Genomic DNA, 17,908 nt, shown 5'->3' on the forward strand with positions numbered 1-17,908 from the left:
ATGAGAGTCCACGAAAATTGGTGATCTAAAGAAGATGAAGTTGTCAAAAATGGCACTGTTAATTACAGTCAAAGAAATCCCTGACTGCTTGTATATTATGGTTTGTCCAAACAGACAGTAATTGACAAGGAATACTGAATAAACAAGGTGAATACGAAGTCACGCTATTAACACAATTATTTGAATCTCAAGAGGAGGTTTGGAGTCTGTCAAATTATGTGCTAACATGTCAAATTCACCCAAAACTGCACACATATATATCTGTTATCCATATGCATTAACTGATAAGTCATAGGATATTAGCCTTCAGACAGGATGTTAAATGCTTAACACATGATAGGTATATGCTATTTATATTCATACATCTGTTTGCTGAGGAGGCAGAAAATAGGAAGAGATAAGAGCAAACACACTCTGAAAAATAACAGGTATATGTTAATCATATGCATTAACTGGTGAAACCTGGGATATTTGCTGCTAGATTTCAAACACAGGGCTAGATGCTAAATATATAATAATAGAGACCCCTGATCGGTTACCACTGTAATACACATTAAATGTGAGATAATCTAAAGCAGTTCTGCTGAGGTTTGCAGTGGAGGTTGCTATCCGTGGCATACAGCCACAGGATAGTGGGGCTTACGGTTTCACCAGGGAGATAAGAAAGCCAAAAAGAGCAAGAAGATAGATGTGGCTGATGCCAAGATGAGGTTGTGTCGACGAGACCCCCTTTCTGGATGCGGAAGACGCGTTTCGCCCTAAGGCTTGTTCACTTCCGGAAGTGAACAAGCCTTAGGGCGAAACGCGTCTTCCGCATCCAGAAAGGGGGTCTCGTCGACACAACCTCATCTTGGCATCAGCCACATCTATCTTCTTGCTCTTTTTGGCTTTCTTATCTCCCTGGTGAAACCGTAAGCCCCACTATCCTGTGGCTGTATGCCACGGATAGCAACCTCCACTGCAAACCTCAGCAGAACTGCTTTAGATTATCTCACATTTAATGTGTATTACAGTGGTAACCGATCAGGGGTCTCTATTATTATATATTTAGCATCTAGCCCTGTGTTTGAAATCTAGCAGCAAATATCCCAGGTTTCACCAGTTAATGCATATGATTAACATATACCTGTTATTTTTCAGAGTGTGTTTGCTCTTATCTCTTCCTATTTTCTGCCTCCTCAGCAAACAGATGTATGAATATAAATAGCATATACCTATCATGTGTTAAGCATTTAACATCCTGTCTGAAGGCTAATATCCTATGACTTATCAGTTAATGCATATGGATAACAGATATATATGTGTGCAGTTTTGGGTGAATTTGACATGTTAGCACATAATTTGACAGACTCCAAACCTCCTCTTGAGATTCAAATAATTGTGTTAATAGTAGAGATGAGCGCCTGAAATTTTTCGGGTTTTGTGTTTTGGTTTTGGGTTCGGTTCCGCGGCCGTGTTTTGGGTTCGAACGCGTTTTGGCAAAACCTCACCGAATTATTTTTGTCGGATTCGGGTGTGTTTTGGATTCGGGTGTTTTTTTCCAAAAACACTAAAAAACAGCTTAAATCATAGAATTTGGGGGTCATTTTGATCCCAAAGTATTATTAACCTCAAAAACCATAATTTACACTCATTTTCAGTCTATTCTGAATACCTCACACCTCACAATATTATTTTTAGTCCTAAAATTTGCACCGAGGTCGCTGTGTGAGTAAGATAAGCGACCCTAGTGGCCGACACAAACACCGGGCCCATCTAGGAGTGGCACTGCAGTGTCACGCAGGATGTCCCTTCCAAAAAACCCTCCCCAAACAGCACATGACGCAAAGAAAAAAAGAGGCGCAATGAGGTAGCTGTGTGAGTAAGATTAGCGACCCTAGTGGCCGACACAAACACCGGGCCCATCTAGGAGTGGCACTGCAGTGTCACGCAGGATGGCCCTTCCAAAAAACCCTCCCCAAACAGCACATAACGCAAAGAAAAAAAGAGGCGCAATGAGGTAGCTGACTGTGTGAGTAAGATTAGCGACCCTAGTGGCCGACACAAACACCGGGCCCATCTAGGAGTGGCACTGCAGTGTCACGCAGGATGGCCCTTCCAAAAAACCCTCCCCAAACAGCACATGACGCAAAGAAAAAAAGAGGCGCAATGAGGTAGCTGACTGTGTGAGTAAGATTAGCGACCCTAGTGGCCGACACAAACACCGGGCCCATCTAGGAGTGGCACTGCAGTGTCACGCAGGATGTCCCTTCCAAAAAACCCTCCCCAAACAGCACATGACGCAAAGAAAAAAAGAGGCGCAATGAGGTAGCTGTGTGAGTAAGATTAGCGACCATAGTGGCCGACACAAACACCGGGCCCATCTAGGAGTGGCACTGCAGTGTCACGCAGGATGTCCCTTCCAAAAAACCCTCCCCAAACAGCACATGACGCAAAGAAAAAAAGAGGCGCAATGAGGTAGCTGACTGTGTGAGTAAGATTAGCGACCCTAGTGGCCGACACAAACACCGGGCCCATTTAGGAGTGGCACTGCAGTGTCACGCAGGATGTCCCTTCCAAAAAACCCTCCCCAATCAGCACATGATGCAAAGAAAAAGAAAAGAAAAAAGAGGTGCAAGATGGAATTATCCTTGGGCCCTCCCACCCACCCTTATGTTGTATAAACAAAACAGGACATGCACACTTTAACCAACCCATCATTTCAGTGACAGGGTCTGCCACACGACTGTGACTGATATGACGGGTTGGTTTGGACCCCCCCCAAAAAAGAAGCAATTAATCTCTCCTTGCACAAACTGGCTCTACAGAGGCAAGATGTCCACCTCATCTTCACCCTCCGATATATCACCGTGTACATCCCCCTCCTCACAGATTATCAATTCGTCCCCACTGGAATCCACCATCTCAGCTCCCTGTGTACTTTGTGGAGGCAATTGCTGCTGGTCAATGTCTCCGCGGAGGAATTGATTATAATTCATTTTAATGAACATCATCTTCTCCACATTTTCTGGATGTAACCTCGTACGCCGATTGCTGACAAGGTGAGCGGCGGCACTAAACACTCTTTCGGAGTACACACTTGTGGGAGGGCAACTTAGGTAGAATAAAGCCAGTTTGTGCAAGGGCCTCCAAATTGCCTCTTTTTCCTGCCAGTATAAGTACGGACTGTGTGACGTGCCTACTTGGATGCGGTCACTCATATAATCCTCCACCATTCTATCAATGTTGAGAGAATCATATGCAGTGACAGTAGACGACATGTCCGTAATCGTTGTCAGGTCCTTCAGTCCGGACCAGATGTCAGCATCAGCAGTCGCTCCAGACTGCCCTGCATCACCGCCAGCGGGTGGGCTCGGAATTCTGAGCCTTTTCCTCGCACCCCCAGTTGCGGGAGAATGTGAAGGAGGAGATGTTGACAGGTCGCGTTCCGCTTGACTTGACAATTTTGTCACCAGCAGGTCTTTCAACCCCAGCAGACCTGTGTCTGCCGGAAAGAGAGATCCAAGGTAGGCTTTAAATCTAGGATCGAGCACGGTGGCCAAAATGTAGTGCTCTGATTTCAACAGATTGACCACCCGTGAATCCTTGTTAAGCGAATTAAGGGCTGCATCCACAAGTCCCACATGCCTAGCGGAATCGCTCCCTTTTAGCTCCTTCTTCAATGCCTCCAGCTTCTTCTGCAAAAGCCTGATGAGGGGAATGACCTGACTCAGGCTGGCAGTGTCTGAACTGACTTCACGTGTGGCAAGTTCAAAGGGCATCAGAACCTTGCACAACGTTGAAATCATTCTCCACTGCACTTGAGACAGGTGCATTCCATCTCCTATATCGTGCTCAATTGTATAGGCTTGAATGGCCTTTTGCTGCTCCTCCAACCTCTGAAGCATATAGAGGGTTGAATTCCACCTCGTTACCACTTCTTGCTTCAGATGATGGCAGGGCAGGTTCAGTAGTTTTTGGTGGTGCTCCAGTCTTCTGTACGTGGTGCCTGTACGCCGAAAGTGTCCCGCAATTTTTCTGGCCACCGACAGCATCTCTTGCACGCCCCTGTCGTTTTTTAAAAAATTCTGCACCACCAAATTCAAGGTATGTGCAAAACATGGGACGTGCTGGAATTTGCCCATATTTAATGCACACACAATATTGCTGGCGTTGTCCGATGCCACAAATCCACAGGAGAGTCCAATTGGGGTAAGCCATTCCGCGATGATCTTCCTCAGTTGCCGTAAGAGGTTTTCAGCTGTGTGCGTATTCTGGAAAGCGGTGATACAAAGCGTAGCCTGCCTAGGAAAGAGTTGGCGTTTGCGAGATGCTGCTACTGGTGCCGCCGCTGCTGTTCTTGCGGCGGGAGTCCATACATCTACCCAGTGGGCTGTCACAGTCATATAGTCCTGACCCTGCCCTGCTCCACTTGTCCACATGTCCGTGGTTAAGTGGACATTGGGTACAACTGCATTTTTTAGGAGACTGGTGAGTCTTTTTCTGACGTCCGTGTACATTCTCGGTATCGCCTGCCTAGAGAAGTGGAACCTAGATGGTATTTGGTAACGGGGGCACACTGCCTCAATAAATTGTCTAGTTCCCTGTGAACTAACGGCGGATACCGGACGCACGTCTAACACCAACATAGTTGTCAAGGACTCAGTTATCCGCTTTGCAGTAGGATGACTGCTGTGATATTTCATCTTCCTCGCAAAGGACTGTTGAACAGTCAATTGCTTACTGGAAGCAGTACAAGTGGGCTTACGACTTCCCCTCTGGGATGACCATCGACTCCCAGCGGCAACAACAGCAGCGCCAGCAGCAGTAGGCGTTACACGCAAGGATGCATCGGAGGAATCCCAGGCAGGAGAGGACTCGTCAGACTTGCCAGTGACATGGCCTGCAGGACTATTGGCATTCCTGGGGAAGGAGGAAATTGACACTGAGGGAGTTGGTGGGGTGGTTTGCGTGAGCTTGGTTACAAGAGGAAGGGATTTACTGGTCAGTGGACTGCTTCCGCTGTCACCCAAAGTTTTTGAACTTGTCACTGACTTATTATGAATGCGCTGCAGGTGACGTATAAGGGAGGATGTTCCGAGGTGGTTAACGTCCTTACCCCTACTTATTACAGCTTGACAAAGGGAACACACGGCTTGACACCTGTTGTCCGCATTTCTGGTGAAATACCTCCACACCGAAGAGCTGATTTTTTTGGTATTTTCACCTGGCATGTCAACGGCCATATTCCTCCCACGGACAACAGGTGTCTCCCCGGGTGCCTGACTTAAACAAACCACCTCACCATCAGAATCCTCCTGGTCAATTTCCTCCCCAGCGCCAGCAACACCCATATCCTCCTCATCCTGGTGTACTTCAACACTGACATCTTCAATCTGACTATCAGGAACTGGACTGCGGGTGCTCCTTCCAGCACTTGCAGGGGGCGTGCAAATGGTGGAAGGCGCATGCTCTTCACGTCCAGTGTTGGGAAGGTCAGGCATCGCAACCGACACAATTGGACTCTCCTTGTGGATTTGGGATTTCAAAGAATGCACAGTTCTTTGCGGTGCTTTTGCCAGCTTGAGTCTTTTCAGTTTTCTAGCGAGAGGCTGAGTGCTTCCATCCTCATGTGAAGCTGAACCACTAGCCATGAACATAGGCCAGGGCCTCAGCCGTTCCTTGCCACTCCGTGTGGTAAATGGCATATTGGCAAGTTTACGCTTCTCCTCCGACAATTTTATTTTAGGTTTTGGAGTCCTTTTTTTACTGATATTTGGTGTTTTGGTTTTGACATGCTCTGTACTATGCCATTGGGCATCGGCCTTGGCAGACGACGTTGCTGGCATTTCATCGTCTCGGCCATGACTAGTGGCAGCAGCTTCAGCACGAGGTGGAAGTGGATCTTGATCTTTCCCTAATTTTGGAACCTCAACATTTTTGTTCTCCATATTTTAATAGGCACAACTAAAAGGCACCTCAGGTAAACAATGCAGATGGATGGATTGGATACTAGTATACAATTATGGACGGGCTGCCGAGTGCCGACACAGAGGTAGCCACAGCCGTGAACTACCGCACTGTACTGTGTCTGCTGCTAATATATAGACTGGTTGATAAAGAGATAGTATACTCGTAACTAGTATGTATGTATAAAGAAAGAAAAAAAAACCACGGTTAGGTCACTGGTATATACAATTATGGACGGGCTGCCGAGTGCCGACACAGAGGTAGCCACAGCCGTGAACTACCGCACTGTACTGTGTCTGCTGCTAATATATAGACTGGTTGATAAAGAGATAGTATACTCGTAACTAGTATGTATGTATAAAGAAAGAAAAAAAAACCACGGTTAGGTCACTGGTATATACAATTATGGACGGGCTGCCGAGTGCCGACACAGAGGTAGCCACAGCCGTGAACTACCGCACTGTACTGTGTCTGCTGCTAATATATAGACTGGTTGATAAAGAGATAGTATACTCGTAACTAGTATGTATGTATAAAGAAAGAAAAAAAAACCACGGTTAGGTCACTGGTATATACAATTATGGACGGGCTGCGGAGTGCCGACACAGAGGTAGCCACAGCCGTGAACTACCGCACTGTACTGTGTCTGCTGCTAATATATAGACTGGTTGATAAAGAGATAGTATACTCGTAACTAGTATGTATGTATAAAGAAAGAAAAAAAAACCACGGTTAGGTGGTATATACAATTATGGACGGGCTGCCGAGTGCCGACACAGAGGTAGCCACAGCCGTGAACTACCGCACTGTACTGTGTCTGCTGCTAATATATAGACTGGTTGATAAAGAGATAGTATACTCGTAACTAGTATGTATGTATAAAGAAAGAAAAAAAAACCACGGTTAGGTCACTGGTATATACAATTATGGACGGGCTGCCGAGTGCCGACACAGAGGTAGCCACAGCCGTGAACTACCGCACTGTACACTGGTTGATAAAGAGATAGTAGTATACTCGTAACAACTAGTATGACGACGGTATAAAGAATGAAAAAAAAACCACGGTTAGGTGGTATATAATACAATTATGGTTGGACGGACTGCCTGCCGAGTGCCGACACAGAGGTAGCCACAGCCGTGAACTACCGCACTGTACACTGGTTGATAAAGAGATAGTAGTATACTCGTAACAACTAGTATGACGACGGTATAAAGAATGAAAAAAAAACCACGGTTAGGTGGTATATAATACAATTATGGTTGGACGGACTGCCTGCCGAGTGCCGACACAGAGGTAGCCACAGCCGTGAACTACCGCACTGTACACTGGTTGATAAAGAGATAGTAGTATACTCGTAACAACTAGTATGACGACGGTATAAAGAACGAAAAAAAAACCACGGTTAGGTGGTATATATTATAATACAATTATGGATGGACGGACTGCCTGCCGAGTTCCGACACAGAGGTAGCCACAGCCGTGAACTACCGCACTGTACACTGGTTGATAAAGAGATAGTAGTATACTCGTAACAACTAGTATGACGACGGTATAAAGAACGAAAAAAAAACCACGGTTAGGTGGTATATATTATAATACAATTATGGATGGACGGACTGCCTGCCGAGTTCCGACACAGAGGTAGCCACAGCCGTGAACTACCGCACTGTACACTGGTTGATAAAGAGATAGTAGTATACTCGTAACAACTAGTATGACTATGACGACGGTATAAAGAAAGAAAAAAAAAACCACGGTTAGGTGGTATATAATACAATTATGGATGGACGGACTGCCTGCCGAGTGCCGACACAGAGGTAGCCACAGCCGTGAACTACCGCACTGTACTGTGTCTGCTGCTAATATAGACTGGTTGATAAAGAGATAGTATACAATACTACTAATATACTGGTGGTCAGGCACTGGTCACCACTAGTCACACTGGCAGTGGCACTCCTGCAGCAAAAGTGTGCACTGTTTAATTTTAATATAATATTATTTATCATGTACTCCTGGCTCCTGCTATAACAACCTGCAGTGCTCCCCAGTCTCCCCCACAATTATAAGCTTTATATACAATACATTGATGTGCAGCACACTGGGCTGAGCAGTGCACACAGACTGAGTCACTGTGTGACTGTGTATCGTTTTTTTCAGGCAGAGAACGGATATATTAAATAAAACAAACAACTGCACTGTCTCTGGTGGTCACTGGTCACTGTGGTCGTCAGTCACTAAACTCTGTCTGCACTCTGCACTCTCTTCTAATCTACAGTATCACAGCAATCTCTCTCTCTCTCTCTCTCTCTCTCTTCTAAATCTAATCTAAATGGAGAGGACGCCAGCCACGTCCTCTCCCTATCAATCTCAATGCACGTGTGAAAATGGCGGCGACGCGCGGCTCCTTATATAGAATCCGAGTCTCGCGAGAATCCGACAGCGTCATGATGACGTTCGGGCGCGCTCGGGTTAACCGAGCAAGGCGGGAAGATCCGAGTCGCTCGGACCCGTGAAAAAAAAAGTGAAGTTCGTGCGGGTTCGGATTCAAAGAAACCGAACCCGCTCATCTCTAGTTAATAGCGTGACTTCGTATTCACCTTGTTTATTCAGTATTCCTTGTCAATTACTGTCTGTTTGGACAAACCATAATATACAAGCAGTCAGGGATTTCTTTGACTGTAATTAACAGTGCCATTTTTGACAACTTCATCTTCTTTAGATCACCAATTTTCGTGGACTCTCATTCACGATTTCCGGTACATTGCACCACGTGAGTGGGAATTTTGGAATCGGATCTAACGTGAAAAGCAGATCCACACATTTCCACGATTCTTCTTCAATAACTTTTCTGTCGGTCCTAAATTTCAACATTCCTAAATAGGTGCACTCTCATTGGTGTTCACATAAAACTCTCTACTACCATACCACGTTGCCAGCGCCCGATCTCGTCTGATCTTGGAAGCTAAACAGCGTTGGGCCAGGTCAGTATCAGGAAGGGAGACCACCTGTGAATACCTGGTGTTGTAGATTAGGATTTTCCTCACTTATGTGATAGCAACACCAACAGCAGTATCACCACTTTTTTCTATCCAGTAATCTCTAAGACCTATGGTCACTGGCACTGCCGTGATGCTCATTTCATTTTTCTCCATTCTTCATTGTCTCGAATCCAGATAGGTGCATGCCAATTTTCTGTATTGCATTTAGAGGAGTGACTTCTGATCATTACCCTAATCTCCTATAAGCCAAAGAGTATAGCCTGATATATTTTCGTGTCTTGACCACCCCGTGGTTCCATTAATACAGCAAGTCTGTACTGGTCAAGGGGAACGGGTGTACGACCAATTAATGTCTACAACCCTACCACACACTCTTTACCGATAAGAGACCAGAACATTTCATTTATCAAGATGCCTTCTATCTTGCATTTAGAAGGATAGATCTCAGGGAAGAACTTTATATCGTAAAAAGCTAATAAAAGTTATGTTTTAAATATTTCATCTCAATTATCATATCAAATTTACTTCTTCTACAGGAGTGCGCCCACACAAGAGCCTTCTTTTTTCTCCCCATTTTCCAAAGTCACCCACTCCCTGTCACCCACTGCTGTCACCCTCTCTCTGGCGTCACCCTCTGCTGGCTATTTTGTTGTCCAGGACATCCATTAACTTAATAGCGCCACATCCACGGTGCTATTAAGTTAATGGAAGCCCTGGACAACAAAATTGCATTCATGTCCTCCTCCCACTCCCTTCCCCAGTCCCAAACACTAACTATTATTATTTTTTCTATAAAAATGTACAATATATCACAAGTATGATGAGCAGGCAGGTAGCGGGAATTGGCGGCATCGGACTGAGATGCAAATTAGTGGTGGAGGGCTGGGTCAGTTGATAGTGGGCGAGTTTGTAAGCCACTGGCGGTGGCAGCGGGCATCGGCTCAGGGGCAGTAGCGGGCATAGGCTTGGTGGCGGTAGGGGTCATTGGCAGGATTCGGCGGACATTATGGCTGCAGTGCCTCACCAGCCACTGACCTCACCGCACGCCACTGGCCTCCACCCAAGCTATATATATATTTGTATACAGGCTTGCTTGGGAAAGCCTAGCGTTAATGTGTGATGGGTATGAATGTGTAAATATATTACTATTGTTTAAATCAAACATATAATTATACCTTTACTCTTCTTCTAGGATCTTCAGATCGAGCTGGAACATGTACGAAACGTCTTACAGGTAAGTACCAAAATGTTTAATAAAATTGGCTAATGTAGCAATATTCAGACATTTCATTACAATTCAATTCCGATTGATAAAATAGCTAAATTGATCACTAAATATATTAAGAAGATAACTATACAGATATCCTTGCATGCAATACAAAAAATTAATGAATAAAACCCTGCTTGTCAAAAAATACCTCAACATCCAAAGTATCTAATTACCCGGGTAATAAAGTTTAGGTAAACTGCAGTTACATATGCATATGCCATTGGGGCCCATATTGAAGTGCACTGGAATTGTACATAACTGGTAGTCTCTTCATCAGAGTATTCAAAAGCTACTTGCTGTGGAAATCCTAAACCTCCTTTGTTGAACTGTATAGTTGTGTATTTTATCTAGAAACACAGTTTCAATTTTCAGCTGTCTAGTGTTTTCCTCAAAGTTTTAATACTGTAACTTCTTTCCTGAGCAACACTGTATCCTTATATCACAGCCCAGAGACAGTCATTTACACACCAGTTTAGCTCCTGTCTTATCAGTCACTGCTCTGCTGCTTCTCTCAACTCTATATAGGACAGCACCCTTATTTTACCAATAAATGATACTTTTCTGTAGGTATACAGCTTACTATCCTCCTCTTAGTGACATGGAATAGCTCTCCCCCGACTTACATCAATAGAGGAGTAAAGTGGCTCAGCCTCTAGCACAGTCGCACAGTCTCTGGGTATGGATACTATACGATGCGACAGCTGACACAATGTCAAGATAGTAAGCCAGTAGTCTGTCTCCTCTGAAGGCTGCTTTCTTTAAGGTAACATTGACACCTTCCTATGCTCAATGACCCTTTTTTATATTAATTATCGGCTGGTTCAGGGTGCTTTTACTGTCTGCTTTTATCCTTCTACTGCCTGTCTTCCAGTACTCACTTTGGCAATATACTGTATATGTGTGTATGGATATAGCTCTGCTATCAATGTCTATGAGGTGCTCTGTGCTCTCTAGTGTTCATTTAATTGTCTGTCCCACAGCACTCACTTTACTGACAAGTATCCATCAGGCCAGTAGGGTGAATTCCTCCTCGTGTCATCCACCTAAGCTCCGCCTCAGAGCGGGAGCCCGTCTCTCTCCTAGATCGTCATTCGCTAGGTCGCTCCGGGTTCCACCTCTCAACACCGCATAAGCACCTAAGGACTCTGGGCATCTGGAAGCGCTGACCGCATCTCTGTGTCTCTCAGTCGCTGCTTTTTCACTGCCAGCCCTGCTGTGGTACCTCCCGTGCCTCTGCCAGTAAATCAACTGCCTATAACTGCCTCTTTTCCCCGCAGCTGCTTCTTATATCCTCTCCATCAGCCGGCTCATGCACCTTTTTCAACCCTTCTCCTGTCTCAGGCCCTGGGCCATTAACGTCTGCACGTGGGTTTCTAGAGCCTTCTTCCTCTACTTCCCCACCAGGGCAGGCTTATACTACATGCAACAACCTGTCATATTATAATAATCTATACAATCCATACAATATATGTATATAAATTCATAGGTGTGCGCAGGGGGGGTGCCTGGTGCGCACAGGCACCCCCTAATGTCTGGCACCCCGATCTCACATGCCTGATGCAGCGATTGCCGAGCAGGCTGATTACTGTCCCCTCTGCGCTGCACCGTCAGAACTGCATTATTGACCGGACGCCTGGGTTAATCAAGGGTGCCAGTGCCACCGGCTTTCAAACTCCCGGCTCCCCCTCCATGTACAAAAACAGCGTGATCTGACGTGATGACGTCATGCTGCTCGCACACCCACCCGTCACACCCACCACATACACACCTCTCTCCTTCTATGCTATGCCAACGCCAGCCACTGATGAGGAGCAGCATGCAGCCAGCATTCCTCTTAGGAAGAGAAATTCAATACTGACAGACGGCCGGCAGCAGCATTGACACGTCACTCATTTATCCAGCAGCAGCACTAGTCTGCAACTGTCAGTGTCAGTGAGTGACTGACTTGTAAGTAAGCTGCTGCAGCTTGTAGGGGAAAGAGAGAGGGAGCCAGACCAGGCTGAGGAGGAGCAGTGTAATTGCAGTGATTGGCATCAGGGGTGTTTGTTTGGTGTGCATCTGACAATGCATCTGCTTTATTAGAATTGGTACAAGGGTGAATATTTTATATGCGTTGACCATCAATAGATGGTGCTAGACACGCCCAAAAGGCGGTGCTAGACACACCCCTCCGATGGTGCACCCCCTAATAAAATGTGCTGCGCACGCCAGTGTATAAATTATCTACTATGCACATATATATGTCCAATATTTTCATAGTATATGTACAATGTAATGTAATTATTATACCTATACACATTTACACTAGTGATGAGCGGGTTCGGTTCCTCGGAAACCGAACCCCCCCAAACTTCACCCATTTTACACGGGTCCGAGGTATACTCGGATTCTCCCGTATGGCTCGGTTAACCCGAACGCGCCCGAACGTCATCATCCCGCTGTCGGATTCTCTCGAGATTCGGATTCTATATAAGCAGCCGCGCGTCGCCGCCATTTTCACTCGTGCATTGGAAATGTTAGGGAGAGGACGGGGCTGGCGTCCTCTCCGTTTATTAATGTTGCTGCAAATATTTGTGCTTATTGCTTAATTGTGGGGACTGGGGAGCAGCTGTATTATATAGGAGGAGTACAGTGCAGAGTTTTGTTGACAGTGACCACCAGTATACGTTGTCTGCCTGAAAAACACTCCATATCTGTGCTCAGTGTGCTGCATATATCTGTGCTCACACTGCTTAATTGTGGGGACTGGGGAGCAGCTGTATTATATAGGAGGAGTACAGTGCAGAGTTTTGCTGACCAGTGACCACCAGTATACGTTGTCTGCCTGAAAAACACTCCATATCTGTGCTCAGTGTGCTGCATATATCTGTGCTCACACTGCTTAATTGTGAGGACTGGGGAGCAGCTGTATTATATAGGAGGAGTACAGTGCAGAGTTTTGCTGACAGTGACCACCAGTATACGTTGTCTGCCTGAAAAACACTCCATATCTGTGCTCAATGTGCTGCATATATCTGTGCTGACACTGCTTTATTGTGGGCACTGGGGACCACCAATATATTATATAGGAGGAGTACAGTGCAGAGTTTTGCTGACCAGTGACTACCAGTATACGTTGTCTGCCTGAAAAACACTCCATATCTGTGCTCAGTGTGCTGCATATATCTGTGCTCACACTGCTTTATTGTGGGCACTGGGGACCTCCAGTATATTATATAGGAGGAGCACAGTGCAGAGTTTTGCTGACAGTGACCACCAGTATATATAGCAGTACGGTACGGAAGGCCACTGCTCTACGTACCTCTGTGTCGTCAAGTATACTATCCATCCATACCTGTGATGCATTTCAGTTGTGCGCAGTATATATAGTAGTAGGCCATTGCTATTGATACTGGCATATAATTCCACACATTAAAAAATGGAGAACAAAAATGTGGAGGTTAAAATAGGGAAAGATCAAGATCCACTTCCACCTCGTGCTGAAGCTGCTGCCACTAGTCATGGCCAAGACGATGAAATGCCATCAACGTCGTCTGCCAAGGCCGATGCCCAATGTCATAATAGAGAGCATGTAAAATCCAAAAAACAAAAGTTCAGTAAAATGACCCAAAAATCAAAATTGAAAGTGTCTGATGAGAAGCGTAAACTTGCCAATGTGCCATTTACGACACGGAGTGGCAAGGAACGGCTGAGGCCCTGGCCTATGTTCATGGCTAGTGGTTCAGCTTCACATGAGGATGGAAGCACTCATCCTCTCGCTAGAAAAATGAAAAGACTTAAGCTGGCAAAAGCACAGCAAAGAACTGTGCGTTCTTCTAAATCACAAATCCCCAAGGAGAGTCCAATTGTGTCGGTTGCGATGCCTGACCTTCCCAACACTAGACGGGAAGAGCTTGCGCCTTCCACCATTTGCACGCCCCCTGCAAGTGCTGGAAGGAGCACCCGCAGTCCAGTTCCTGATAGTCAAATTGAAGATGTCACTGTTGAAGTACACCAGGATGAGGATATGGGTGTTGCTGGCGCTGGGGAGGAAATTGACAAGGAGGATTCTGATGGTGAGGTGGTTTGTTTAAGTCAGGCACCCGGGGAGACACCTGTTGTTCGTGGGACGAATATGGCCATTGACATGCCTGGTCAAAATACAAAAAAAATCACCTCTTCGGTGTGGAATTATTTCAACACAAATGCGGACAACAGGTGTCAAGCCGTGTGTTGCCTTTGTCAAGCTGTAATAAGTAGGGGTAAGGACGTTAACCACCTAGGAACATCCTCCCTTATACGTCACCTGGTCCGCATTCATCAGAAGTCAGTGACAAGTTAAAAAACTTTGGATGACAGCGGAAGCAGTCCACTGACCACTAAATCCCTTCCTCTTGTAACCAAGCTCCTGCAAACCACACCACCAACTCCCTCAGTGTCAATTTTAACCTTACACAGGAAAGCCAATAGTCCTGAAGGCCATGTCACTGGCAAGTCTGACGAAACCACTCCTGCCTGGGATTCCTCCGATGCATCCTTGAGTGTAACGCCTACTGCTGCTGGCGCTGCTGTTGTTGCTGATGGGAGTCGATCGTCATCCCAGAGGGGAAGTCGGAAGACCACTTGTACTACTTCCAGTAAGCAATTGACTGTCCAACAGTCCTTTGCGAGGAAGATGAAATATCACAGCAGTCATCCTGCTGCAAAGCGGATAACTCAGGTCTTGACAGCCTGGGTGGTGAGAAACGTGGTTCCGGTATCCACCGTTAATTCAGAGGCAACTAGAGACTTGATTGAGGTACTGTGTCCCCGGTACCAAATACCATCTAGGTTCCATTTCTCTAGGCAGGCGATACCGAAAATGTACACAGACCTCAGAAAAGGACTCACCAGTGTCCTAAAATATGCAGTTGTACCCAATGTCCACTTAACCACGGACATGTGGACAAGTGGAGCAGGGCAGACTCAGGACTATATGACTGTGACAGCCCACTGGGTAGATGTATAGCCTCCCGCAGCAAGAACAGCAGCGGCAGCACCAGTAGCAGCATCTCGCAAACGCCACCTCGTTCCTAGGCAGGCTACGCTTTGTATCACCGCTTTCCAGAAGAGGCACACAGCTGACAACCTCTTACGGAAACTGAGGAACATCATCGCAGAATGGCTTACCCCAATTGGACTCTCCTGGGGATTTGTGACATCGGACAACGCCAGCAATATTGTGCGTGCATTACATGTGGGCAAATTCCAGCACATCCCATGTATTGCACATACATTGAATTTGGTGGTGCAGAATTATTTAAAAAACGACAGGGGCGTGCAAGAGATGCTGTCGGTGGCCCGAAGAATTGCGGGCCACTTTCGGCATTCAGCCACCGCGTGCCGAAGACTGGAGCACCACCAAACACTCCTGAACCTGCCCTGCCATCATCTGAAGCAAGAGGTGGTAACGAGGTGGAATTCAACCCTCTATATGCTTCAGAGGATGGAGGAGCAGCAAAAGGCCATTCAAGCCTATACATCTGCCCACGATATAGGCAAAGGAGGGGGAATGCACATGACTCAAGCGCAGTGGAGGATGATTTCAACGTTGTGCAAAGTTCTGCAACCCTTTGAACTTGCCACACGTGAAGTCAGTTCAGACACTGCCAGCCTGAGTCAGGTCATTCCCCTCATCAGGCTTTTGCAGAAGAAGCTGGAGACATTGAAGGAGGAGCTAAAACAGAGCGATTCCGCTAGGAATGTGAGACTTGTGGATGGAGCCCTTAATTCGCTTAACCAGGATTCACGGGTGGTCAATCTGTTGAAATCAGAGCACTACATTTTGGCCACCGTGCTCGATCCTAGATTTAAAACCTACGTTGTATCTCTCTTTCCAGCAGACACAAGTCTGCTGAGGTTCAAAGACCTGCTGGTGAGACAATTGTCAAGTCAAGCGGAACATGACCCGTCAACAGCTCCTCCTTCACATTCTCCCGCAACTGGGTGTGCGAGGAAAAGGCTAAGAATTCCGAGCCCACCCGCTGGCGGTGATGCAGAGCAGTCTGGAGCGAGTGCTGACATCTGGTCCGGACTGAAGGACCTGCCAACGATTACTGACATGTCGTCTACTGTCACTGCATATGATTCTCTCACCATTGAAAGAATGGTGGAGGATTCTATGAGTGACCGCATCCAAGAAGGCACGTCAGACAGTCCGTACGTATACTGGCAGGAAAAAGAGGCAATTTGGAGGCCCTTGCACAAACTGGCTGTATTTTACCTAAGTTGCCCACCCTCCAGTGTGTACTCCGAAAGAGTGTTTAGTGCAGCCGCTCACCTTGTCAGCAATCGGCGTACGAGGTTACTTCCAGAAAATGTGGAGAAGATGATGTTCATCAAAATGAATTATAATCAATTCCTCCGTGGAAACATTCACCAGCAATTGCCTCCAGAAAGTACACAGGGACCTGAGATGGTGGATTCCAGTGGGGATGAATTAATAATCTGTGAGGAGGGGGATGTACACAGTGAAAGGGGTGAGGAATCGGAGGATGATGATGAGGTGGACATCTTGCCTCTGTAGAGCCAGTTTGTGCAAGGAGAGATTGATTGCTTCTTTTTTGGTGGGGGCCCAAACCAACCAGCCATTTCAGTCGTATGGCAGACCCTGTCGCTGAAATGATGGGTTCGTTAAAGTGTGCATGTCCTGTTTATACAACATAAGGGTGGGTGGGGGGGCCCAAGGACAATTCCATCTTGCACCTCTTTTTTCTTTCATTTTTCTTTGCATCATGTGCTGTTTGGGGACAATTTTTTTGAAGTGCCATCCTGTCTGACACTGCAGTGCCACTCCTAGATGGGCCAGGTGTTTGTGTCGGCCACTTGTGTCGCTTAGCTTAGCCATCCAGCGACCTCGGTGCAAATTTTAGGACTAAAAATAATATTGTGAGTTGTGAGGTGTTCAGAATAGACTGAAAATGAGTGGAAATTATGGTTATTGAGGTTAATAATACTATGGGATCAAAATGACCCCCAAATTCTATGATTTAAGCTGTTTTTGAGGGTTTTTTGTAAAAAAACACCCGAATCCAAGACACACCCGAATCCGACAAAAAAATTTCAGGGAGGTTTTGCCAAAACGCGTCCGAATCCAAAACACGGCCGCGGAACCAAATCCAAAACCAAAACACAAAACCCGAAAAATTTCCGGTGCACATGACTAATTTACATGCTATAAATTATCTACCTTAATTACCCTATACCGTAAATATGTAATGGTGTCACTTTCCAGAATATTAATATATGTAGACATGTGTATAGTGGCTACAAGTGTGTAAACGCCACCAACGGCATCTCATGGCCCGATCTCACCTGGACTCGTATAATTTTGTAGCAGCCATTTGCTGTACAATTTTCACAGCAACACTAGGGTAATTTTGAAAAGTAATGTAATCATATTTGCCATTCAGTGCATTATCCATGTCAGTGATTCACTCTACATAACTGGCATAACAAAAGTGAATGCTAACTGTCAGTAATGTTCTGTGTTTCATTGCGTATTGGTTGTAGTTATCCTGTTATTCATACCTCCTGTGACATATGCAGATACATTGATATATGGGTGTGGGCCACTGGCTTAGCACTGAGTCTTAGGGGAGTATCCAATTAGGTGCGATACGTTTTAGGCGGCTCGAAATGGCCGGATATTGCGAGTTTTGACAAATGGTC

General features: G+C 46.0%; 1 protein-coding gene and 1 pseudogene across 4 annotated transcripts in view; one reads left to right on the top strand and one right to left on the bottom strand.

Moving 5' to 3' along the window:
• ADAMTS14 (ADAM metallopeptidase with thrombospondin type 1 motif 14) overlaps nt 1-17,908 on the bottom strand; it is a 363,846-nt gene that overhangs the window by 60,549 nt on the left and 285,389 nt on the right. The gene's annotated exons all lie outside the window — the stretch shown is intronic.
• LOC134893914 (5S ribosomal RNA) lies at nt 8,862-8,980 on the top strand (annotated as a pseudogene).

Source organism: Pseudophryne corroboree, chromosome 3 (assembly GCF_028390025.1).
Source record: "Pseudophryne corroboree isolate aPseCor3 chromosome 3, aPseCor3.hap2, whole genome shotgun sequence".
Taxonomy (NCBI): Eukaryota; Metazoa; Chordata; class Amphibia; order Anura; family Myobatrachidae; genus Pseudophryne; species Pseudophryne corroboree.